This window comes from Mesoplodon bidens (assembly GCF_964165515.1).
Source record: "Mesoplodon bidens genome assembly, contig: HAP1_SCAFFOLD_300, whole genome shotgun sequence".
Classification (NCBI taxonomy): domain Eukaryota; kingdom Metazoa; phylum Chordata; class Mammalia; order Artiodactyla; family Ziphiidae; genus Mesoplodon; species Mesoplodon bidens.
Window position 1 is genome coordinate 225,016 of NW_027671414.1, and position 25,983 is coordinate 250,998.

A 25,983-nucleotide genomic window follows, 5' to 3' on the forward strand; every position below is an offset into this window, starting at 1 on the left:
GACGCGAGAGCTGCTGAGCCCGGCCGAGCCCGGCCCAGCCGCCGGAGCCCGGAGGATCGCGCGGGGCGGTCGCCGCCTGTCCGGAGGCTTTGAGCCCGCCCCCGCCCCCACCCGGCCCAGAGCCCACCCCTCGGCGGGTCCGACCCTGAGGGCAGCCGGCTGGCAGCAGACGGCGAGGGAGGTGAGCGAGCGCGGCGCCGCGAGCGGGTTGCGGGCAGCGGGGGACAGCAAACTTTGCTGTTCGCCGCTTTTCCCCGTCCCGGCCCCTTCTCCCATCGCCAACGTCGCCACCCCACTTTCCTCCAACCCCGCACACCTCTCCCCACCCACCCCACCTCCCGTCGCTCCTCCTCGCTGCCTCGACTCTGCTCCGGGGAAAACTTCAAAGCGCCGGATCGCAGGCTCCCTGCTTACTCCCCGGCTGGGGATTTCAGGTCTGCTGTAACGGACGGAGGCCGCCTGAGCTGCGGAGTTGCAGAATCTGGCGTTCGGAGCTGCGGTTCCTGGCGAGATTTCGCGTTGCCCGTCCTCAGCCATTTCACCGATAATCAGCGGATCGCTTTGCCAAGTGCCGGGAAGAGCAAAGGAATTCGGAAGGAGACTCTCGGCTCCCGGCCGCCTTTCTCTGAGTGGCTTCGTTTCCCGCTCGCGCCTGTCCGGAGAAACTGGACTTACAACCGTTACTGGATTGAGCCGCCATTTGCTTTCCCTGCGTTGTCCTGCAGCGGCATCTAGAGGTTGGAACTTGGCATTGCAGCTAACAGATTTAAATGGACCTGAGTAAGGCAATGCGTCATTGACGACTGGTATTGTCACAGCATATTTAGAAAGACTTGGGGCTTAATTCAGAATAGACGCTTAGTTGCTGTTCTACCTAGAACTCTTTGTAATTAAAGACTTCAATTTATAAAGAACTGGTCTTTCTGTTGAAATAGCTGAAATTTTTTAGTGCAAGAAGTGGTTATTAGAGAAAAAGTGAGTCACGAAGAAATAAAGATGAGTAAGAGCAAAGATGATGCTCCTTATGAACTAGAGAGCCAGTTTATCTTACGCCTACCTCCGGAGTATGCCTCTACTGTGAGGCGGGCGGTACAGTCTGGTCATGTCAACCTGAAGGACAGACTGACAATTGAGTCACACCCTGATGGGCGTCATGGAATTGTCAGAGTGGACCAGGTCCCATTGGCATCAAAATTGGTAGATCTGCCATGTGTTATGGAAAGTTTGAAAACCATCGTTAAAAAAACCTTTTACAAGACAGCTGATATCTCTCAGATGCTTGTCTGTACAGTTGATGGTGATCTCTATCCTCCTGTTGAGGAACCAGTTGCCACTGCTGATCCCAAAGCAAGCAAGAAAAAGGATAAGGACAAAGAGAAAAAGTTTATATGGAACCATGGAATTACTCCGCCTCTAAAAAATGTCAGAAAGAGAAGGTTCCGTAAGACAGCAAAGAAGAAATATATTGAGTCTCCAGATGTGGAAAAAGAAGTAAAGCGGTTGCTGAGCACAGATGCTGAAGCTGTCAGTACCCGTTGGGAAATAATTGCCGAAGATGAAACAAAAGAAGCAGAAAATCAAGGCCTTGATATCTCTTCCCCAGGAATGTCTGGCCACAGGCAGGGCCATGACTCATTAGAACATGATGAGCTTCGGGAGATATTCAACGATCTCAGCAGCAGCAGTGAAGATGAAGATGAGACATAGCATCAAGATGAAGAAGATATAAACATCATTAACACTGAGGAAGATCTGGAAAGGCAGCTACAGGACAAGCTAAATGAGTCAGATGAACACCACCAAGAAAACGAGGGAACTAATCAGCTGGTTATGGGAATTCAGAAACAGATTGATAACATGAAAGGCAAGCTCCAAGAGACCCAGGACAGGGCAAAGCCACAGGAGGATCTCATCATGAAAGTGGAAAACCTGGCTCTCAAGAACAGATTTCAGGCTGTGCTGGATGAACTGAAACAAAAGGAAGACCGAGAAAAGGAGCAGCTCAGCTCTTTGCAAGAAGAGCTAGAATCACTCCTAGCGAAGTGAGGAGAGTTTTGATACTTAATTTCATTCCTGACAGTGGTCAGCCTTGAAAGAAAAACTTGTTTTCATCACCTGGACTAGATAGTAAAACTTTGCAGTAGTTCCCAATTTCCTCCACTGCCTTCTATTGGATTTGTTTTATAATTGTGAATTTCTATCTCATTTGTTTTTTGGAACCCCTTTGGTGGGTGTTTGTCCTGTAGTAAGTAGGAATGTATAGATAGATAAACATAGGGAAGTTGCAGGATTAGTGGAGTGAACAGTTCAGTTTGGTAATTAATCACAGCTTCACTGCAGGACTTTGCTGCTGTTTCTCCGTTTACCAGAAGCTGCCATTGCTACTCTGTGATGCCATCTGAGATAAATTAGTAGATTCTAGTTTGGTGGCAGTGAAGTTTGTTTACATACGTTTTCCCATGCTGTAGCTATTTTCCCAGTTATTCAAAGCAGTTTTCCACATTTTGCATTGCAAATCATTTCATAAAGTTGTTTTAACAATAAATAAAAGCAAGTAATTTTCACCTTAAAAAAAAAAAAAAAAGAAAATGGATGGTGAGTGGTTGTCAGCCTAGAACTGCTGTTGGCCCAAGGGCAGTGAGAGAGACTGTGCCTGTGAATGGGGTCCCCCAAAGGCACTGAGCAGGACAAAGGTTTGGAGAGAAGCAAGGTCACACTGAGACAATGTGAGCCGCTGGACCTGCCAGGTCCAAACCCATTCTTCAACTTGTCACTTGCAAGTGTTAATGTATTTCTACCCTTACAATAAATACTAATTTATTTTACTTCCGTAGTGTGTCCAGTCACTGGGAAAAGAAAAAGTCCTGGTTGATACATCTGAGTCAATAATCCCTGATCCTTCCTCAGGTGTCCTCACTGGGTAGGCGTGGCTGGGGGAGGTGAAGACACTGGGTGGGGTCATATACTAGGGGAGCTGCCAGACATCTCTGTCCCTGCTCCTTCCCTGTCCCAGGAGGGGGAAACCCTGGAAGAGTGATAGGATAACCAGTAGAGGAAGAGGTTCCTCAGTGATTAATTGGCCTTTGTGTGTTTTCCTTAATTTAGGGACCATTTTGGTAATGTGTTTTTACAAAGAAATCCCCCTTTTCCTCTAGGTTTCCAGTTTGTTACAGTAGGTTTCTCTTATTTGATGTTTACTTTTTCCTGTCTAATTTTCTACAGAATCATGACAAATAATGAACAAATACTGATACTTTACTATTAACTGAAGTCCTTATTCACGTTCCTTTGTTATACCTTTCCTTGTTCCAGGGTCTCAAAGGACATGGGGTCATCATGTCTGTTTAGTCTCTTCTGGGTCCTGACAGTTGCTCAGACTCTCCTTGTTTCCATGACCTTGACAGTGTGGAGGAGGACTGGTCAGGTATTTTATAGACTGCCGGGCACTGGGATTTGCTTGGTGTTTTTGTCGTGGTTAGACTTGGCTTTGAAAAAGCAGATCACAGAGGTGAAGTGCTTCCTCTTCACTATATATCAAGAGGACAGGCTCTTAAGGAAACTTCTCACTTATATTCTTAACTTTGGTCACCTAGCTGAAGTAGTGTTTGTCAAGTTTTCCCACAGGTTAATTTTTTTCCCATGTCCATCCTGTGTGTCTTATTTAGGAGGAAGTCATAATGCAGAAGCCACACTTGAGGAGAGAGGGGTTAGCTTCACATCCTTGATGGACAGCTGAGTGTCTATATGAATTGTTTAGAAGCTTTGCGCATAGGAGATTTCTATTTAACACCATTCATCGAAAACTATGTAGTTTATTTTTACCAGTTTGGACACGTGAATGATTATTGTAAACTTTTGGTTAGAATCCAGCACTACATTATTAGACTGCTTAGTTCATTCTTGCTTTGGCTGTTGAGAGCTTTTTCCATTTGCTCCTGTTTTCATTTTACATAATTTTTCTTTTGTGGGTTTTTAAAATTTTGGGTACTTCTTTACTTTCTGATATTTTAAGATTACTCTGCTTCCTATATTTACTGTCTCAGTCCTAGCATCAGCCATTTCTTCAAAGAGCCCTTGTTCCTTTTATTAGAGAATGGTATTAAAAACTTACTTGTGGGAGCTAAATATGCTCAGCTGACAGTACATAGAAATATATGCATGTATCCCAGCCTATGCATATACATATAATTATAAAGATATCCATATGGAACTATGTGTAGGCTAAAGATAGTTTATACCGATGTCTCCAACTGGATCTGTTATGACATGGATATCGTAACCTTTTCCCTTTGTTTGACTGTAACATCCCACTCCAGTGGTAAGAAACCTGGCTTCCACCATTTGTCATTTATTAAATTCAGTGCTTGTTCCATTCGATTACTGATATAGTAGTTTCAGTACTGTTAGCTACTACCCATCATGGGAAAGAACTTAGAGTCCACTGTGTATGTATGGCACATTTTGTCTTTGGCCTACAGGTTCTGTACATTTCCAAAGTTAACTTAGGTCAGCCCATTTGTCCCACTACCAACAGTGAGTTTTTCCATACATTTCTGAATCAGTTAGATTCTTTGTTACATTCTTTATTCCAGTCTTTGACACTCCCATATCCTAAGTATCTAAGTTTGAATACATTGTAAATTACTTTTGGGGTTGTAAAAATCTGTGTGTGTAGACAAATGCATAGTGACAGGTATTCACCACTAAAGAATCATATGGACTATTTCAACCACATATTCCTTAAACTGTTTACCATTGTCAGTTTTAACTTTTCTAGAATGTCATATAAATGACGTCATACAGTGTGTAGCACTTCAGACTGGATTCTTTCACTTAGCAATATAAGTGTTAGTTGCATCTATATCTATATATATATATATTTGCACGGGTTGATGATCCATTCCTTTATATCTCTGAATACTATTGCACTGCATGTATATGAGAGGAAAAATAATTTCCCTCTACACTTCTATGTTCTTTATTGAGATCTCCCTTGTAATGAAAAAGAGACGAACTGGAGAAAACAATCAGAAGTTTAATATATACCATGAGTACCTCCTGTATACTTGAAAGATACCCAGGAAAACTGAGTCACTCCCTGAAATGGCCCAAGCCATTACCTTAAATGCTATCTTCTGCTGAGAACAAAAGAAAGATGTTAGGGAATGGAGGAAGCCATTTAAAGGATGTTATTAGTCAAAGCCCAGTAAACAAGGGTATGGTTGTTACACAGATTTACCTGCAGGCCTATTTCATTGACAAGCTTTGTTGTTTTTTTTTTAAACATTTATTTATTTGGCTGCACCGGGTCTTAGTTGCGGCCTGTGTAATCTTTAGTGGCGGCATGCGGGCCCTTAACTGCAGCATGTGGGATCTAATTCCTGGACCAGGTATTGAACCCTGGTCCCCTGCATTGGGAGTGTGGAGTCTTAACCACTGGACCAGCAGGGAAGTCCCAACAAACTTTTCTTGATATTTAGTCATCTTTCAATTCCTGGTCCAAAGAGGGACATACGCTTACAAATGGAGATATCCTTAATAAATGGAAATTTACCTCCTAAAAGGGCATTTTCTACTTTATTTATTTATTTGCGGTACATGGGCCTCTCACTGTTGTGGCCTCTCCCGTTGCGGAGCACAGGCTCTGGACGTGCAGGCTCAGCGGCCATGGCTCATGGGCCCAACCACTCCGCAGCATGTGGGATCTTCCCACACTAGGGCACGAACCCGTGTCCCCTGCATTGGCAGGCAGACACTCAAACACTGTGCCACCAGGGAAGCCCTCTACCTGGTTTTGAAAGATTCTCCTGGGTCTGCTGTTTCTTAAATTAATCAGTCCAAAATAATCCTTTTGTCAAATGGGCATATTTAGGGGTGGTGTATTCTGCTCCCCTTGACATGTATGTGCCCTAATTTGCTTATGAATTCATCTACAGAAGGACATCCTGATATCTTAAGTTTTTAGCCATTATGAATAGAGCTGATGTGCTTTACTTGATGCTAGTTTTGGTTTGAACACATTTTTTCAAAGCAGTTGTCTAAATACAAGAGGTACACTTCTTGGATCCTAAGGTGAGACTTTTTAGATTTGGAAAAAACTGCCAAACTGTCTTCCAAAGTTGGTTGTACATGTATTCCACCAGCATCTTCAGTATATTCCTGTATGCTTATTTACTGCCTGTTTATCTTCTTGGGCCAGGTGGGTGTTTCAATCTTTACCAAATTTTAAATGGCGTTGTTGGCATAATTTGAGTACAAATCCTTTATCAGATATGTGTTTTGGAAATAGTTTCTTGCAGTTTGTGGTTTGTCTTCCTGTTTTCTGAATAAGGTCACCAGACCCAAAGTCATGTAGATTATCTTTTTTTTGTCTAGGATTTTTATAGTTTGGTAATTTAAATTTGTCTATGAGCAATTTTGAGAGAATTTTGGTTTAAGTTGTAAGGTTTGTGTCTACATTCATTTCATTACATATGGTTTGTAATTAATTGCTCCTTAACCAACTTTTGAGAAGATACAGTGAGACACTTGGCTCCATTTCAGTTTGGATTTCCAAACTTAGTATATATAGCAGAACTGCCTTCCAGGTGAGGCCTCAGGGTTTGTGAGTGTGGCACTCCCGGCACTTTTCTCACGTCCCACAGTGGGCGCCAAACCCACCTGTCTGACCCTGGGGGCACAGGTGCACCCTTCCCACAGACTTTGCTATGTGACAAGCAGACAGGAGCTTTGTCTCCTGTCAGGTTAGGTTTCTGGACCATGAGGCATTGTCCACACTGACAGGAGCTGGGTTTTCTCAGGAGCCGCTGGTGAGGAGACTCCACAAGAAGAAAAAATGAGCAAGTGTGGAGAATGTTCCTGTGCAACTGACTGCTGGCTGGGTGGGGTGCATCTTCAGGGGACTCAGGAGAGAAAGAGTTTAATGTGGAATACTGTGTGCTTTTAGTTAGCTTTATATGCAGTGTAGATGGTGACCACTGTCGTTCTTTGGAGTCTGGTGTCTACTTTTCCTGGCACTGTTTGTTGATGGCTCTAGGTAAAATAAACATTTTTTTTTACATCTTTATTGCAGTATAATTGCTTTACAATGGTGTGTTAGTTTCTACTTTATAACAAAGTGAATCAGTTATACATATACATATGTTCCCATATCTCTTCCCTCCTGTGTCTCCCTCCCTCCCACCCTCCCTATCCCACCCCTCTAGGTGGTCACAAAGCACCAAGCTGATCTCCCTGTGGTATGCGGCTGCTTCCAACTAGCTATCTATTTTACGTTTGGTAGTGTATATATGTCCAAGCCACTCTCTCACTTTGTCACAGCTTACCCTTCCCCCTCCCCATATCCTCAAGTCCATTCTCTAGTAGGTCTGTGCCTTTATTCCTGTCTTAACCCTAGGTTCTTCATGACATTTTTTTCTTAAATTCCATACATATGTGTCAGCATACGGTATTTGTCTTTCTCTTTCTGACTTACTTCACTCTGTATGACAGACTCTAGGTCCATCCACCTCATTACAAATAGCTCAATTTCGTTTCTTTTGGGGGCTGAGCAATATTCCATTGTATATATACGCCACATCTTCTGTATCCATTCATTTGATGATGGACACATAGGTTGTTTCCATCTCCTGGCTATTGTAAATAGAACTGCAATGAACATTTTGGTACATGACTCTTTTTGAATTATGGTTTTCTCAGGGTATATGCCCAGTAGTTGGAATGCTGGGTCATACGGTAGTTCTATTTGTAGTTTTTTAAGGAACCTCCATACTGTTCTCCATAGTGGCTGTACCAATTCACATTCCCACCAGCGGTGCAAGAGTGTTCACTTTTCTCCACATCCTCTCCAGCATTTATTGTTTTTAGATTTGTTGATGATGGCCATTCTGACTGGTGTGAGATGATATCTCATTCTAGTTTTGATTTGCATTTCTCTAATGATTAATGATGTTGAGCATTCTTTCATGTGTTTGTTGGCAGTCTGTATATCTTCTTTGGAGAAATGTCTATTTAGGTCTTCTGCCCATTATTGGATTGGGTTGTTTGTTTTTTTGTTATTGAGCTGCATGAGCTGCTTGTAAATTTTGGAGATTAATCCTTTGTCAGTTGCTTCATTTGCAAATATTTTCTCCCATTCTGAGGGTTGTCTTTTCATCTTGTTTATGGTTTCCTTTGCTGTGCAAAAGCTTTGAAGTTTCATTAGGTCCCATTTGTTTGTTTTTGTTTTTATTTCCATTTCTCTAGGCGGTGGGTCAGACAGGATCTTGATGTGATTTATGTCATAGAGTGTTCTGCCTATGTTTTTCCCCTAAGAGTTTGATAGTTTCTGGCCGTACATTTAGGTCATTAGTCCATTTTGAGCTTATTTTTGTGTATGGTGTTAGGGAGTGATCTAATCTCCTACTTTTACATGTACCTGTCCAGTTTTCCCAGCACCACTTATTGAAGAGGCTGTCCTTTCTCCACTGTACATTCCTGCCTCTTTATCAAAGATAAGGTGACCATATGTGCGTGGGTTTGTTATTCTAGGTCTTTTCCTTCTCTTGTGTTTCTTGCCTAGAGGAGATCCTTTACCATTTGTTGTAAAGCTGGTTTGGTGGTGCTGAACTCTCTCAGCTTTTGCTTGTCTGTGAAGGTTTTAATTTCTCCATCCAATCTGAATGAGATCCTTGCTGGGTAGAGTAATCTTGGTTGTAGGTTGTTCTCCTTCATCACTTTAAATATGTCCTGCCAGTCCCTTCTGGCTTGCAGAGTTTCTGCTGAAAGATCAGCTGTTAACCTTATGGGGGTTCCCTTGTGTGTTATTTGTTGTTTTTCCCTTGCTGCTTTTAATATGTTTTCTTTGCATTTAATTTTTGACAGTTTGATTAATATGTGTCTTGGCATGTTTCTCCTTGGCTTTATCCTGTATGGTACTCTCTGTGCTTCCTGGACTTGATTAACTATTTCCTTTCCCATATTAGGGAAGTTTTCAACTATAATATCTTCTCAGTCCCTTTCTTTTTCTCTTCTTCTTCTGGAACCCCTATAATTCGAATGTTGGTGCGTTTAATGTTGTCCCAGAGGTCTCTGAGACTGTCCTCAGTTCTTTTCATTCTTTTTTCTCTATTCTGCTCTGCAGTAGTTATTTCCACTATTTTATCTTCCAGGTCACTTATCCGTTCTTCTGCCTCAGTTATTCTGCTATTGATCCCTTCTAGAGTATTTTTAATTTCATTTATTGTGTTGTTCATCGTTGCTTGTTTCAACTTTAGTTCTTCTAGGTCCTTGTTAAATGTTTCTTTCATTTTCTCTATTCTATTTCCAAGATGTTGGATCATCTTTACTATCATTATTCTGAATTCTTTTTCAGGGAGACTGCCTATTTCCTCTTCATTTGTTAGGTCTGGTGGGTTTTCATCTTGCTCCTTCATCTGCTGTCTGTTTTTCTGTCTTCTCATTTTGCTTATCGTACTGTGTTTGGGGGTCTCCTTTTTGCAGGCTGCAGGTTTCGTTGTTCCCGGAGTTTTTGGTGTCTATCCCCAGTGGCTAAAGTTGGTTCAGTGGGTTGTGTAGGCTTCCTGGTGGACGGTGCCTGTGTTGTGGTGGATGAGGCTGGATCTTGTCTTTCTGGTGGGCAGGTCCACGTCTGGTGGTGTGTTTTAGGGTGTCTGTGGACTTATTATTTTAGGCAGCCTCTCTGCTAATGGGTGGGGTTGTGTTCCTGTCTTGCTAGTTGTTTGGCATAGGGAGTCCAGCACTGTAGCTTGCTGGTCATTGAGATAAGCTGGGTGTTGGTGTTGAGATGAAGATCGCTGGGAGATTTTCGCCGTTAGATATTACGTGGAGCTCGGAGGTCTCTTTTGGACCCGTGTCCTGAAGTTGGCTCTCCCACGTCAGAGGCACAGCACTGACTCCTGGCTGCAGCATCAAGAGCCTTTCATCCACACGGCTCAGAATAAAAGGGAGAAAAAGTAGAAAGAAAGAAAGAAAGAGGATAAAAGAAAATAAAGTAAGGTCAAATAAAATAAAGTTACTAAAATAAAGAATTATTAAGAAAAAATTTTTTAAGTAAGAAAAACAAAAACCAAAAAAAAAAAAAAAACGGACGGATAGAACCCTAGGACAAATGGTGAAAGCAAAGGTATACAGACAAAATCTCACACAGAAGCATACACGTACACACTCACAAAAAGAGGGAAAGGGAAAAAAATCATAAATCTTGCTCCCAAAGTCCACCTCCTCAATTTGGGATGATTCGTTGTCTATTCAGGTATTCCACAGACGCAGGGTACATCAAGTTGATTGCGGAGCTTTAATCCGCTGCTTCTGAGGCTGCTGGGAGAGATTCCCCTTTGCCTTCTTCGTTCGCACAGCTCCCGGGGCTCAGCTTTGGATTCGGCCCCGCCTCTGCGTGTAGGTCGCCGGAGGACGTCTGTTCTTCGCTCAGACAGGACGGGGTTACAGGAGCCGCTGATTCGGGGGCTCTGGCTCCCTCAGGCCGCGGGGGAGGGAGGGGCACGGAGGCGGGGCGAGCGTGCGTTGGCGGAGGCCGGCGTGACGTTGCGCCAGCCCGAGGCGCGCCCGTGCGTTCGCCCGGGGATGTGGTCTGTGGAGCCCGGGACCGTGGCGGTGGCGGGCAGCACAGGCTCCCGGGAGGGGAGGTGTGGAGAGTGACCTGCGCTCGCACACAGGCTTCTTGGTGGCGGCAGCAGCAGCCCCAGCGTCCCACGCCCGTCTCTGGGGTCCGCGCTTTCAGCCGCGCCTCACGCCCGTCTCTGGAGCTCCTCCTTAAAGCAGCGCTCTGAATCCCCTCTCCTCACGCACCAGGAAACAAAGAGGGAAGGAAAAGTCTCTTGCCTCTTCGGCAGCTCCAGACTTTTCCCCGGACTCGCTCCCGGCCGGCCGTGGCGCACTAACTCCCTTCAGGCTGTGTTCACGCCGCCAGCGCGCTCTGACTGAAGCCCGAGCCTCAGCTCCCAGCCCCGCCCGCCCCGGCGGGTGAGGAGACAAGCCTCTCGGGCTGGTGAGTGGCGGTCGGCACCGATCCTCTGTGCGGGAATCTCTCTGCTTGGCCCTCCGTACCCCTGTGGCTGCGGTCTTCTCCGCGGCTCCGAAGCTTTCCCCCTCCGCCACCCGCAGTCCCCGCCCGCGAAGGGGCTCCTAGTGTGTGGAAACCGTTTCTCCTTCACGGCTCCCTCCCACTGGTGCAGGTCCCGGCCCTATCCTTTTGTCTCCGTTTATTCTGTTTTCTTTTGCCCTACCCAGGTACGTGGGGAGTTTCTTTCTTTCTTTTTTTTTCGGTACACAGGCCTCTCACTGTTGTGGCCTCTCCCGTTGTGGAGCACAGGCTCCGGACGCGCAGGCTCAGCGGCCATGGCTCACGGCCTAGCCGCTCTGCGGCATGTGGGATCTTCCCGGCCCGGGGCACGAACCCGTGTCCCCTGCATCGGCAGGCGGACTCTCAACCACTGCGCCACCAGGGAAGCCCCGTGGGGAGTTTCTTGCCTTTTGGGAGGTCTGAGGTCTTCTGCCAGCGTTCAGTAGGTGTTCTGTAGGGGTGGTTCCACGTGTAGCTGTATTTCTGATGTACCTGTGGAGAGGAAGGTGATCTGCGTGTCTTACTCTTCCGCCATCTTCCCCCTCTCCCAAACATTTTAATAATAGTAATTTTTCTGATGCATGAGCGTGGAATATTGTTTTCTATTGTGTCTTCAGTTTCTTTACCAGTGCTTTATAGTTTTCTGAGTAGAGGTCTTTCGTGTCCTTGGTTAAATTCATTGCTAAATAGTTCGTTCTTTTTGATGCAATTGTAAATGGGATTGTTTTCTTAATGTTTCTTGCTGGTGGTTCATTATTAGTGCATAGAAACGAAACTGATGTGTGTATATTGATTGCATATTTTGCAACTTTACTGAATTTACTTTTTAACATAGTTTTTGAAGTAATGTGAAAAATTGCAATACTAAAATCTCACCGTTTCTACTGCCCCCCAGGTGATCCACAGGACCCACGACATGGTAGCTACTAATATGCTCTTCCCACGGTGCCTCTTAATCCCATGCGGACTCCTACAAGGGAAATAAGTATCACAACTTTGGTTGAACGTGGTCTGGGTAAGTCTTGGCCTCTGTAAGAAAAATTTGATGTCTGTCTTCTCTGATTTTCTGGCATGATCCTGACATGGTTGTCTAGAAAAGTAATTTACTTTCCAGCAATTTAAAATGTACAGAAAAGTTGCAATAATGTCAAAAAGTACTCACATTTGCCACTTGACACAAAATGCTCAGTGTGTTTTGCCCAAGGAACCAGCACATAACCCCTAATTGAAGAAATCCTGATGTCCACATTATAATTTAATACTCAGCCCCACTTCAACATTTACCTACTGTCCGAACGGTATGAAAATGTCTTTTTCCATCCTGATCCAGTTTTCTTTTTCTGGAACCATGACTGAGTTTCTCCCTCATTTGGACAACCTTGATGGATTTGAAGCAGACAAGATGAGTATGGGATCTAGGGGGCCTTTTCTGTATGGCTTTTTTCACTAAGAATGTTTTTAACGTTCATTTTTGTAAAAAATATCACCGCTACACTTTTTTTTTCATTGTCATTAAAAACACAAAACACGACTTTGGCATTTAATTCACTTTATGCATACAGTTTTGTGGTATTAACTACCTTCATTTAGTTGCACAAACAAGTTAAATAACATGTGTACCTCCTGTGTGCATGGCAGATACCCAGGAAATGGAGTAACACCCTGCAACGGCCCAAGACATCACCTTAAGTACCGTCTTCATCTAAAAGGGAAAAAAAGGAAGGCTATAGTTGTTTCTGTCTACATTCATTTGATCGTATATGGTTTCCAATTGATGTTGTATAACTAGTTGTGGAGAAGTCATGGGATAGGTGGCTTCACTTCAGTTTGAATTTCCAAATTTAGTGGATTCTGCAGGCTTGTTACAAGGTTTACAAACTTCATATTGGATCAGGACATCCCATGGTGTAACTGGTATTCACGGTTTGTTCAACAATCAAAGTTATGTGTGATATGAGTTCATCCCGGAGTAATCCACGTTAGTTTCGGTTATACATTTGTCCCAGGATGAAAGGACAAGAGAACTAAGACCTAATTTATAAACGTGCCTTCAAGCTAATTGATACTGAAGTATAGTTAACCTACAATGTTGTGTTAATTTCTGCTGCACAGCAAAGTGATTCATATATACGTACATACATATATACATATTTTTCATATTCTTTTCCATTATGGTTCATTACAGGGTATTGAATACAGTTCCCTGTGCTGTACAGGAAGACCTTACGTATCCATCCTATATCTAATAATTTGCATCTACTAATACCAAACTCCCAATCCATCCCTCTCCCCTGTCTTCCCCTTGACAACCACAAGTCTGTTTTCTATATTTGTGAGTCTGTTTTTGTTCTGTAGATACGTTCATTTGGGTCTCATTTTATAATCCACATATAAGTGATATCATATGGTATTTGTTGTTCTCTGTCTGACTGACTTCACTTTGTATGATAATCTCTAGGTCCATCCATGTAGCTGCAAATGGCATTATTTCATTCTGTTTTATGGCTGAGTGATGTTCCGTTGTATATATGTACCACATCTTCTATATCCATTCATCTGCTGAGGGACATTCAGGTTGCTTCCACGTCTTGGCTATTGTGAATAGTGCTGCTGTGAATGCTGGGGTGCGTGTATCTTTTCGAATTATAGTTTTGTCTGGATATGTGCCCAGGAGTGGGATTGCTGGGTCATATGGTAATTCTAGTTTTAGTTTTTGAGGAACCTCCATACTGTTTTCCATAGTGGCTGCATCAATTTACATTCCCACCAGTAGTGTAGTAGGGTTCCCTTTTCTCCACACCCCTTCCAGCATTTCTTTCTAGACATTTTAATGATGGCCATTCTGACCACTATGAGGTGATAACTCGCTGTAGTTTTGATTTGCGTTCTCTAATAATTAGCGATGTGGAGCATCTTTTCATGTGCCTGTTGGCTATCTGTATGTCTTTGGAGAAATGTCTGTTTAGACCTTCTGCTTATTTTTTGACTTTTTTTTCTTTTTTGAGCTGTATGAGCCGTTTGTATATTTCAGAATTAAGACCTTGTTGGTCGCATCATTTGCAGGTATTTTCTCCCGAACAGTTAGCACAGGTAGTGGAACAACTGGATACCCACATGCAGAAGAGTAAAGTTGGACCCTTACCTCCCCCCACCCCACATACAAAATCAACACAAAATGGACCAAAGGCCTAGGTGCAAGAGCCAAAATTATAAAACTCGTAGAAGAAAACATGAGAGTAAATCTTCACGACCTTGGATTTGGTCATAATATCTTAGATCTGCCGAGAGCAGGAGCAACAAGGGACAAAATAGATGAATTAGACTTCCTCAAAATGAAAAGGAGTTGTGTGTAAAAGGAGCAAGGAATAAGATAAGCCACCATCCAAAATGGCGCAGGATGTTTGCAAACCATGTATCTGATAAAGGACTGTATGTAGCCCACCGGCCAAGCCCCCGGTGGTCCAGTGGAGTGTCTGTGCGGCCCCTCCCGTCCTCGGTGATCAGGGAATTTCAGGCCCCACGGCACCCGAGGGGTGGTCACTGGTCATCCTCGGCACCCTCAAGGAGTGAGTGAGTGCTGGATGGTGTTGAGCCCCGATGCACTCCCATTACTGCCCTCAAAGGCTGAAGCCTTCAGCATGCCTCCAGAAGGACACAGAGTATTTGCAAGTCTTTGAGAGCCAAGAGAACAGTCTTCACTTTTCTGAAAAGGGCATCTTACTATCTCACAGCATGACCATTTTCAATCTGGCTCTCGGGGTGCCCTCCCACCTTCTTTATTTCTCTGAGAGTGGCCATGGTGGTTTGGCTGTCCCCAGTCCCCACACCAGGTGACAAGGCCAGTGGGGCCAGATCCTGGTGGTCCTTAGCTTCGTTGGAGATTAACCCAGACCCTCGGCCTGCGATTGAACGGGGATGCCCCTGCTTCTCCCCATCACCGATTCTCATCTCCTCCTCTATCTCTTTTCCTCTTGCTTTTCAGTGTCAGATTTACCGGATGGTCACCACTCACAGCTCCCGCAGAGCCCAGAGATTTCTCCTTGAAGGAAAGGTTCTGGAAAATCAGAGGGATAAATAAAGGATGCAGCTGATTTCCGCCTTGTGCTGACACCCAAGGGGGTGAGGAGAGTGAGTGTTTTCTCATTAGAATTTTAAATCCTCCAAGTAATAGATCATTGGGGGTGGGGGGCATCCAGTGTTTTCCTGCTCATTCTCATAATGTCATTCCTGAATTTTTATGTGGTAAGTAATTTATATTATTTATCAGTAATTTGATTATTGATATAATCAAATTATTATCAAATTATCCTGAGGGGGATATCCATTTAAAAAATGTTAGAGGTAACTCCAAGGGATTTACAACAAACAAGGACACAGAACCCGTTCTCCAGACACTGGCTGAGAGATTCCTACCCTGAGCCGCAGTCCCCTGGAGGGCGGAGTGGCCATGACTCTCCTCCCACAGGTGAGCCTACACAGGCACATCCCACGTGGGACCACTGCATCGCAGAATCTTAGAGTGGCCAATGGCAGGCCGCTGGCCAGAGATGCGGACAAGAGAAAACTGCCCAGCAGCCTGGGACAACCCCGGGGTGAGGCCTTAGGAAGGGCCAGTGTCAGAGCCTCAGAGATAACTTGAAGAGAGTTCAGGCTGTTAAGGACATCGTCAGAGATGCACTTAGGGGCATATTCAGGGCCTTAGTTGTGGACAGGATCAGGGCATTATTTAGTGACAGCTGAGACTATAGGGGAGAGCATCAGGGCCTAAGTTAGGGACAGTGTCAGTGCTTCAGTTAGAGATAACGTGAGAGCCTTAGCTAGACACAGTTCGGGCTGTTACTTAGGGATCTCTTCAGGGCCTTAGAGCCAGCATCGTGGCCATAATTAGAACCAGTGTGGGGGCATTAGGTAGGGCCAAAACTGCGGTGTTAGTTAGGGAAAGAGGTCATTAGTTACGGACAGCGTCAGGGTTTTAGGTAGGGACAGCGGCAAGTCCTTAGTTAAGAAGAGTGTCAGGGCCTCACTTAGGGGCAGCGTCAGGATGTTAGGGAGAGTCGGGACATGAGAATTTCAGATTCTGAGGTAGAGACGGCATCCGGGCCTTAGTTAGGAAGAGGGTCAGGGCCTTGGTGAGGGACAGGGTCAGGAGAACGGTGAGGGACATCTAAGACTATTAGGGACATCGTCAAGGCCTTAGACTGGGCCAGCATCAGGGCTGTGGTGTCGACCAGTGTCAGGGCATTAATGAGGGACAAAATGAGGGTGTTAGTTAGGAAAAGAGTCAGGTCATTAGTTACAGCCAGTTTTAGGGCCTCAGGTAGAATGGGCATCAGGGCCTCAGTTAGGTTCAGCATCAGGACGTTCGTTAGGGCCAGCAACGGGGCCTTAGTTAGGGACAGTGTTGTCAGGCCCTCAGAGATCACTTGAGGGCCTTCGTAAGAGACAGTTCAGGCCGTTAGTTAGGGACACTTCAGTGACTTTCTTGGGGGTATATTCAGGGCCTTAGTAATAGAATCAGGGTGTTATTTTGTCACCGCTTAGGCACTAAAGGACAGCATCAAAGCCTCAGGGAGGGTGTCAGCGTGCTGGGGATAGTGTTAGGGACTTTGTAAGTTATAGCTTAGGCCATTAGCTAGGGACAGTGTCAGGGGCTTATTAAGGGCAGTGTCAGAGACTTCATGAGGGACATCTTCAGGGCCTTAGTTATGGACAGGACCAGGTCCATACTTGGGACCAGTGTCAGGCCGTTACTTAGGGGCAGTGTCAGGGCCTTCTGTAGCAACAGCGTCATCCAGGTGTGAATGTCCATGTTGCCTTGCAAAGATACTTTCTAGGAATTGAAAGCAATGAGGAATGAACAAGTAGCAACAAGGTGCAGGATTTTGCCAAAGAATCATTTTTTTTTAACATCTTTATTGGAGTCTAATTGCTTTACAATGGTGTGTTAGTTTCTGCTTTATAACAAAGTGAATCAGTTATACGTATACATATGTCCCCATATCTCTTCCCTCTTGCGTCTCCCTCGCTCCCAGCCTCCCTATCCCACCCCTCTAGGTGGTCACAAAGCACCAAGCTGATCTCCCTGTGCTACGCGGCTGCTTCCCACTAGCTATCTATTTTACGTTTGGTAGTGTATATATGTCCAAGCCACTCTCTCACTTTGTCACAGCTTACCCTTCCCCCTCCCCATATCCTCAAGTCCATTCTCTAGTAGGTCTGTGTCTTTATTCCTGTCTTAACCCTAGGTTCTTCATGACATTTTTTCCGTTAAATTCCATATATATGTGTCAGCATACGGTATTTGTCTTTCTCTTTCTGACTGACTTCACTCTGTATGACAGACTCTAGCTCCATCCACCTCATTACAAATAGCTCAATTTCGTTTCTTTTTGTGGCTGAGTAATATTCCATTGTATATATGTGCCACGTCTTCTATATCCATTCATCCGATGATGGACACTTAGGTTGTTTCCATCTCCGGGCTATTATAAATAGAGCTGCAGTGAACATTTTGGTACATGACTCTCTTTGAATTATGGTTTTCTCAGGGTATATGCCCAGTAGTTGGATTGCTGGGTCATATGGTAGTTCTATTTGTAGTTATTTAAGGAACCTCCATACTGCTCGCCATAGTGGCTGTACCAATTCACATTCCCACCAGCAGTGCGAGAGTGTTCATTTTTCTCCACATCCTCTCCAACATTTATTGTTTCTAGATTTTTTGATGATGGCCATTCTGACTGGCGTGAGGTGATATCTCATTCTAGTTTTGATTTGCATTTCTCTAATGATTAATGATGTTGAGCATTCTTTCATGTGTTTGTTGGCAGTCTGTATATCTTCTTTGGTGAAATGTCTAGGTCTTCTGCCCATTCTTGGATTGGGTTGTTTGTTTTTTTGTTATTGAGCTGCATGAGCTGCTTGTAAATTTTGGAGATTAATCCTTTGACAGTTGCTTCATTTGCAAATATTTTCTCCCATTCTGAGGGTTGTCTTTTCATCTTGTTTATGGTTTCCTTTGCTGTGCAAAAGCTTTGAAGTTTCATTAGGTCCCATTTGTTTGTGTTTGTTTTTATTTCCATTTCTCTAGGCGGTGGGTCAGAAAGGATCTTGATGTGATTTATGTCATAGAGTGTTCTGCCTATGTTTTTCCCCTCAGAGTTTGATAGTGTCTGGCCTTACATTTAGGTCTTTAGTCCATTTTGAGCTTATTTTTGTGTATGGTGTTAGGGAGTGATCTAATCTCCTACTTTTACACGTACCTGTCCAGTTTTCCCAGCACCACTTATTGAAGAGGCTGTCCTTTCTCCACTGTACATTCCTGCCACTTTATCAAAGATAAGGTGACCATATGTGCGTGGGTTGGTTATTATAGGTCTTTTCCTTCTGTTGTGTTTCTTGCCTAGAGAAGATCCTTTAGCATTTGTTGTAAAGCTGGTTTGGTGGTGCTGAACTCTCTCAGCTTTTGCTTGTCTGTGAAGGTATTAATTTCTCCATCCAATCTGAATGAGATCCTTGCTGGGTAGAGTAATCTTGGCTGTAGGTTGTTCTCCTTCATCACTTTAAATATGTCCTGCCAGTCCCTTCTGGCTTGCAGAGTTTCTGCTGAAAGATCAGCTGTTAACCTTATGGGGATCCCCTTGTGTGTTATTTGTTGTTTTTCCCTTGCTGCTTTTAATATGTTTTCTTTGCATTTAATTTTTGACAGTTTGATTAATATGTGTGTTGGCATGTTTCTCCTTGGCTTTATCCTGTATGGTACTCTCTGTGCTTCCTGGACTTGATTAACTATTTCCTTTCCCATATTAGGGAAGTTTTCAACTATAATCTCTTCAAATATTTTCTCAGTCCCTTTCTTTTTCTCTTCTTCTTCTGGAACACCTATAATTCGAATGTTGGTGCGTTTAATGTTGTCCCAGAGGTCTCTGAGACTGTCCTCAGTTCTTTTCATTCTTTTTTCTCTATTCTGCTCTGAAGTAGTTATTTCCACTATTTTATCTTCCAGGTCACTTATCCGTTCTTCTGCCTCAGTTATTCTGCTATTGATCCCTTCTAGAGTATTTTTAATTTCATTTATTGTGGTGTTCATCGTTGCTTGTTTCATCTTTAGTTCTTCTAGGTCCTTGTTAAATGTTTCTTGCATTTTCTCTATTCTATTTCCAAGATGTTGGATCATCTTTACTATCATTATTCTGAATTCTTTTTCAGGGAGACTGCCTATTTCCTCTTCATTTGTTAGGTCTGGTGGGTTTTCATCTTGCTCCTTCATCTGCTGTGTGTTTTTCTGTCTTCTCATTTTGCTTCTCTTACTGTGTTTGGGGGGGGGTCTCCTTTTTGCAGGCTGCAGGTTCGTAGTTCCCGTCGTTTTTGGTGTCTGTCCCCAGTGGCTAAAGTTGGTTCAGTGGGTTGTGTAGGCTTCCTGGAGGAGGGTGCCTGTGTTCCGGTGGATGAGGCTGGATCTTGTCTTTCTGGTGGGCAGGTCCACGTCTGGTGGTGTGTTTTGGGGTGTCTTGGACTTATTATGATTTTAGGCAGCCTCTCTGCTGATGGGTGGGGTTGTGTTCCTGTCTTGCTAGTTGTTTGGCATAGGGAGTCCAGCACTGTAGCTTGCTGGTCATTGAGATAAGCTGGGTGTTGGTGTTGAGATGGAGATCTCTGGGAGATTTTCGCCGTTGGATATTGCGTGGAGCTCGGAGGTCTCTTTTGGACCCGTGTCCTGACGTTGGCTCTCCCACCTCAGAGGCACAGCACTGACTCCTGGCTGCAGCACCAAGAGCCTTTCATCCACACGGCTCAGAATAAAAGGGAGAAAAAGGAGAAAGAAAGAAAGAATGGAAGAAAGAAAGAGGATAAAAGAAAATAAAGTAAGGTCAAATAAAATAAAGTTATTAAAATAAAGAATTATTAAGAAAAAAAATTTTTAAGTAAAAAAACCAAAACCCCCCAAAAAACGGACGGATAGAACCCTAGGACAAATGGTGAAAGCAAAGGTATACAGACAAAATCTCACACAGAAGCATACACGTACACACTCACAAAAAGAGGGAAAGGGGAAAAAAATCATAAATCTTGCTCTCAAAGTCCACCTCCTCAATTTGGGATGATTCGTTGTCTATTCAGGTATTCCACAGACGCAGGGTACATCAAGTTGATTGCGGAGCTTTAATCCGCTGCTTCTGAGGCTGCTGGGAGAGATTCCCCTTTGCCTTCTTCGTTCGCACAGCTCCCGGGGCTCAGCTTTGGATTCGGCCCCGCCTCTGCGTGTAGGTCGCCGGAGGACGTCTGTTCTTCGCTCAGACAGGACGGGGTTAAAGGAGCCGCTGATTCGGGGGCTCTGGCTCCCTCAGGCCGCGGGGGAGGGAGGGGCACGGAGGCGGGGCGAGCGTGCGTCGGCGGAGGCCGGCGTGACGTTGCGTCAGCACGAGGCGCGCCCGTGCGTTCTCCCGGGGATGTTGTCTGTGGAGCCCGGGACCGTGGCGGTGGCGGGCAGCACAGGCTCCCGGGAGGGGAGGTGTGGAGAGTGACCTGCGCTCGCACACGGGCTTCTTGGTGGCGGCAGCAGCAGCCCCAGCGTCCCACGCCCGTCTCTGGGGTCCGCGCTTTCAGGCGCGCCTCGCGCCCGTCTCTGGAGCCTCCTTTCAGCAGCGCTCTGAATCCCCTCTCCTCACGCACCAGGAAACAAAGAGGGAAGGAAAAGTCTCTTGCCTCTTCGGCAGCTCCAGACTTTTCCCCGGACTCGCTCCCGGCCGGCCGTGTCGCACTAACTCCCTTCAGGCTGTGTTCACGCCGCCAGCGCGCCCTGACTGAAGCCCGAGCCTCAGCTCCCAGCCCCGCCCGCCCCGGCGGGTGAGGAGACAAGCCTCTCGGGCTGGTGAGTGGCGGTCGGCACCGGTCCTCTGTGCGGGAATCTCTCTGCTTGGCCCTCCGTACCCCTGTGGCTGCGGTCTCCTCCGCGGCTCCGAAGCTTTCCCCCTCCGCCACCCGCAGTCCCCGCCCGCGAAGGGGCTCCTAGTGTGTGGAAACCGTTTCTCCTTCACGGCTCCCTCCCACTGGTGCAGGTCCCGGCCCTATCCTTTTGTCTCCGTTTATTCTGTTTTCTTTTGCCCGACCCAGGTACGTGGGGAGTTTCTTTCTTTTCTTTTTTTTTTTTTTTTTCGGTACGCGGGCCTCTCACTGTTGTGGCCTCTCCCGTGGCGGAGCACAGGCTCCGGACGCGCAGGCTCAGCGGCCATGGCTCTCGGGCCTAGCCGCTCCGCGGCATGTGGGATCTTCCCGGCCCGGGGCACGAACCCGTGTCCCCTGCATCGGCAGGCGGACTCTCAACCACTGCGCCACCAGGGAAGCCCCGTGGGGAGTTTCTTGCCTTTTGGGAGGTCTGAGGTCTTCTGCCAGCGTTCAGTAGGTGTTCTGCAGGGGTGGTTCCCCGTGTAGCTGTATTTCTGATGTACCTGTGGAGAGGAAGGTGATCTGCGTGTCTTACTCTTCGGCCATCTTCCCCCTCTCCCAAACATTTTAATAATAGTAATTTTTCTGACGCATGAGCAATGAATATTGTTTCCTATTGTGTCTTCAGTTTCTTTACCAGTGCTTTATAGTTTTCTGAGTATAGGTCTTTCGTGTCCTCGGTTAAGTTCATTGCTAAATAGTTCGTTCTTTTGGATGGAATAGTAAATGGGATTGTTTTCTTAATGTTTCTTGCTGGTGGTTCATTATTAGTGTATAGAAACGAAACTGATGTGTGTATATTGAGTGCATATTTTGCAACTTTACTGCATTTATTTTTTAACATATTTTTTGAAGTAATGTGAAAAATTGCAATACTAAAATCTCACCGTTTCTACTGCCCCCCAGGTGATCCACAGGACCCACGACATGGTAGCTACTAATATACTCTTCCCACGGTGCCTCTTAATCCCATGCGGACTCCTACAAGGGAAATAAGTATCACAACTTTGGTTGAACGTGGTCTGGGTAAGTCTTGGCCTCTGTAAGAAAAATTTGATGTCTGTCTTCTCTGATTTTCTGGCATGATCCTGACATGGTTGTCTAGAAAAGTAATTTACTTTCCAGCAATTTAAAATGTACAGAAAAGTTGCAATAATGTCAAAAAGTACTCACATTTGCCACTTGACACAAAATGCTCAGTGTGTTTTGCCCAAGGCACCAGCACATAACCCCTAAATGAAGAAATCCTGATGTCCACGTTATAATTTAATACTCAGCCCCACTTCAACCTTCACCTACTGTCCGAACGGTATGAAAATGTCTTTTTCCATCCTGATCCAGTTTTCTTTTTCTGGAACCATGACTGAGTTTCTCCCTCATTTGGACAACCTTGATGGATTTGAAGCAGACAAGATGAGTATGGGATCTAGGGGGCCTTTTCTGTATGGCTTTTTTCACTAAGAATGTTTTTAACGTTCATTTTTGTAACAAATATCAGCGCTACAGTTTTTTTTTTCATTGTCATTAAAAATACAAAACACGACTTTAGCATTTAATTCACTTTATGTATACAGTTTTGTGGTATTAACTACCTTCATTTAGTTGCACAAACAAGTTAACTAACATGTGTACCTCCTGTGTGCATGGCAGATACCCAGGAAATGGAGTAACACCCTGAAACGGCCCAAGACATCACCTTAAGTACCGTCTTCATCTAAAAGGGAAAAAAAGGAAGGCTATAGTTGTTTCTGTCTACATTCATTTGATCGTTTATGGTTTCCAATTGATGTTGTATAACTAGTTGTGGAGAAGTCATGGGATAGGTGGCTTCATTTCAGTTTGAATTTCCAAATTTAGTGGATTCTGCAGGCTTGTTACAAGGTTTACAAACTTCATATTGGATCAGGACATCCCCTGGTGTAACTGGTATTCACGGTTTGTTCAACAGTTAAAGTTCTGTGTGATATGAGTTCATCCGGGAGTAATCCAGGTTAGTTTCTGTGATACATTTGTCCCAGGATGAAAGGACAAGAGAACGAAGGCCTAATTTATAAAAGTGCCTTCAAACTAATTGATACTGAAGTATAGTTAACCTACAATGTTGTGTTAATTTCTGCTGCACAGCAAAGTGATTCATATATACGTACATACATATATACATATTTTTCATATTCTTTTCCATTATGGTTCATTACAGGGTATTGAATACAGTTCCCTGTGCTGTACAGGAAGACCTTACGTATCCATCCTATATCTAATAATTTGCATCTACTAATACCAAACTCCCAATCCATCCCTCTCCCCTGTCTTCCCCTTGACAACCACAAGTCTGTTTTCTATATTTGTGAGTCTGTGTTTGTTCTGTAGATAGGTTCATTTGGGTCTCATTTTATAATCCACATATAAGTGATATCATATGGTATTTGTTGTTCTCTGTCTGACTGACTTCACTTTGTATGATAATCTCTAGGTCCATCCATGTAGCTGCAAATGGCATTATTTCATTCTGTTTTATGGCTGAGTGATGTTCCGTTGTATATATGTACCACATCTTCTATATCCATTCATCTGCTGAGGGACATTCAGGTTGCTTCCACGTCTTGGCTATTGTGAATAGTGCTGCTGTGAATGCTGGGGTGCGTGTATCTTTTCGAATTATAGTTTTGTCTGGATATGTGCCCAGGAGTGGGATTGCTGGGTCATATGGTAATTCTAGTTTTAGTTTTTGAGGAACCTCCATACTGTTTTCCATAGTGGCTGCATCAATTTACATTCCCACCAGTAGTGTAGTAGGGTTCCCTTTTCTCCACACCCCTTCCAGCATTTCTTTCTAGACATTTTAATGATGGCCATTCTGACCACTATGAGGTGATAACTCGCTGTAGTTTTGATTTGCGTTCTCTAATAATTAGCGATGTGGAGCATCTTTTCATGTGCCTGTTGGCTATCTGTATGTCTTTGGAGAAATGTCTGTTTAGACCTTCTGCTTATTTTTTGACTTTTTTTTCTTTTTTGAGCTGTATGAGCCGTTTGTATATTTCAGAATTAAGACCTTGTTGGTCGCATCATTTGCAGGTATTTTCTCCCGAACAGTTAGCACAGGTAGTGGAACAACTGGATACCCACATGCAGAAGAGTAAAGTTGGACCCTTACCTCCCCCCACCCCACATACAAAATCAACACAAAATGGACCAAAGGCCTAGGTGCAAGAGCCAAAATTATAAAACTCGTAGAAGAAAACATGAGAGTAAATCTTCACGACCTTGGATTTGGTCATGATATCTTAGATCTCCCAAGAGCACAAGCAACAAAAGACAAAATAGATGAATTAGACTTCCTCAAAATGAAAAGGAGTTGTGTGTAAAAGGAGCAAGGAATAAGATAAGCCACCATCCAAAATGGCGCAGGATGTTTGCAGACCATGTATCTGATAAAGGACTGTATGTAGCCCACCGGCCAAGCCCCCGGTTGTCCAGTGGAGTGTCTGTGCGGCCCCTCCCGTCCTCGGTGATCAGGGAATTTCAGGCCCCACGGCACCCGAGGGGTGGTCACTGGTCATCCTCGGCACCCTCAAGGAGTGAGTGAGTGCTGGATGGTGTTGAGCCCCGATGCACTCCCATTACTGCCCTCAAAGGCTGAAGCCTTCAGCATGCCTCCAGAAGGACACAGAGTATTTGCAAGTCTTTGAGAGCCAAGAGAACAGTCTTCACTTTTCTGAAAAGGGCATCTTACTATCTCACAGCATGACCATTTTCAATCTGGCTCTCGGGGTGCCCTCCCACCTTCTTTATTTCTCTGAGAGTGGCCATGGTGGTTTGGCTGTCCCCAGTCCCCACACCAGGTGACAAGGCCAGTGGGGCCAGATCCTGGTGGTCCTTAGCTTCGTTGGAGATTAACCCAGACCCTCGGCCTGCGATTGAACGGGGATGCCCCTGCTTCTCCCCATCATCGATTCTCATCTCCTCCTCTATCTCTTTTCCTCTTGCTTTTCAGTGTCAGATTTACCGGATGGTCACCACTGACAGCTCCCGCAGAGCCCAGAGATTTCTCCTTGAAGGAAAGGTTCTGGAAAATCAGAGGGATAAATAAAGGATGCAGCTGATTTCCGCCTTGTGCTGACACCCAAGGGGGTGAGGAGAGTGAGTGTTTTCTCATTAGAATTTTAAATCCTCCAAGTAATAGATCATTGGGGGTGGGGGGCATCCAGTGTTTTCCTGCTCATTCTCATAATGTCATTCCTGAATTTTTATGTGGTAAGTAATTTATATTATTTATCAGTAATTTGATTATTGATATAATCAAATTATTATCAAATTATCCTGAGGGGGATATCCATTTAAAAAATGTTAGAGGTAACTCCAAGGGATTTACAACAAACAAGGACACAGAACCCGTTCTCCAGACACTGGCTGAGAGATTCCTACCCTGAGCCGCAGTCCCCTGGAGGGCGGAGTGGCCATGACTCTCCTCCCACAGGTGAGCCTACACAGGCACATCCCACGTGGGACCACTGCATCGCAGAATCTTAGAGTGGCCAATGGCAGGCCGCTGGCCAGAGATGCGGACAAGAGAAAACTGCCCAGCAGCCTGGGACAACCCCGGGGTGAGGCCTTAGGAAGGGCCAGTGTCAGAGCCTCAGAGATAACTTGAAGAGAGTTCAGGCTGTTAAGGACATCGTCAGAGATGCACTTAGGGGCATATTCAGGGCCTTAGTTGTGGACAGGATCAGGGCATTATTTAGTGACAGCTGAGACTATAGGGGAGAGCATCAGGGCCTAAGTTAGGGACAGTGTCAGTGCTTCAGTTAGAGATAACGTGAGAGCCTTAACTAGACACAGTTCGGGCTGTTACTTAGGGGTATCTTCAGGGCCTTAGAGCCAGCATCGTGGCCATAATTAGAACCAGTGTGAGGGCGTTAGGTAGGGCCAAAACTGTGGTGTTAGTTAGGGAAAGAGGT

At 44.8% G+C, this 25,983-nt stretch overlaps 1 long non-coding RNA gene and 1 pseudogene across 2 annotated transcripts; both read left to right on the forward strand.

Annotated features, from left to right (window-relative positions):
• Nucleotides 1-253: 253 nt before the first annotated feature.
• On the forward strand, nucleotides 254-2,572 carry LOC308611421 (transcription initiation factor TFIID subunit 7-like; annotated as a pseudogene). The gene has a single exon. The product of its transcript is annotated as a transcription initiation factor TFIID subunit 7-like (transcript).
• A 12,564-nt stretch (nucleotides 2,573-15,136) lies between these two features.
• On the forward strand, nucleotides 15,137-25,058 carry LOC308611430. Its single transcript, XR_014014907.1, has 3 exons — nucleotides 15,137-15,208; nucleotides 21,932-22,051; nucleotides 25,020-25,058. It is a non-coding gene; the product is annotated as an uncharacterized lncRNA (long non-coding RNA).
• Nucleotides 25,059-25,983: the final 925 nt, after the last annotated feature.